Raw genomic sequence first — 975 nt, 5'->3', positions numbered from 1 at the left:
CCTAAAAATACAAGTTCAATTTGGAAATTGCTCCAGATCGAACGAGCCTCATGTCGATGGAAAAGAGAAACCAAGAGTCAGTGAGGGCTTATGCACAAAGATGGAGGGACGAGGCCACGCACGTGCAACCCCCTTTGATAGAAACGGAGATGGTGACTTGTTCGCCAATACATTCAAGGCACCTTACTATGAGCATTTAATGGGTAGCTCATCTCAACATTTCTATGATGTTGTACGTGTGGCGGAAAGAATCGAGCAAGGAATTAAAGCAGGGCGCATAGCAGAGCCTTTAGAGAAGAAAGGTTTTATAGGAAGGAAAAGAGAAGGGACGTTAACAATTTGGAAGGCGGATATAAAGGCAAGAAAGTAAATTTCCACAGCCCACAAGCACCTACCTCTCAATCCCCACGCATAAACTTTAACCAATCTTTTTCACCTAACCGAACAAATACCCAACCAAACTATCAAAATCACTACCAAAGACCCCACTCAGGATACACCTCAGAACAATTGCCACCATTACCCATGCCTTTGAAGGACATGTATGCCAAACTTTTAAGCATTGGGCAAGTAGCTCCTATCCCTACACTACCGCTACAACCAACCATTCCCAATTTGGTACAAGCCCGATTTGACTTGCGAGTACCACGGGGTAATCCTGGGCATGGGATTGAAACCTGCTATGCATTCAAGAAGAGTTATTGGAGCTTATTAAGTTAGGATGGGTATCCTTCGAGGACCAGCCCAATGTTAATTCAAACCCATTGCCTAAACATGTTCCAAACAGTGGCGGAATAGGCATGATCGAAGTGGGAAATCAATGCAAGGTGTTGAAGGTGCCGATGAAAAGGTTGTACGTCATGTTAGTACAATCAGGATTTCTAGCGGTGAAGGAGGTAAGCCGATTGGAAGAGGGGGACTACTGTGAGTTCCATGGAAGAGAAGGACATCACATTGAGGATTGCACCGAGTTTT

Source organism: Populus alba, chromosome 1 (genome assembly GCF_005239225.2).
Source record: "Populus alba chromosome 1, ASM523922v2, whole genome shotgun sequence".
NCBI classification, from domain to species: Eukaryota; Viridiplantae; Streptophyta; class Magnoliopsida; order Malpighiales; family Salicaceae; genus Populus; species Populus alba.
The sequence above is the reverse complement of the archived record's forward strand: the minus strand, read 5'-3'. Positions refer to the sequence as shown.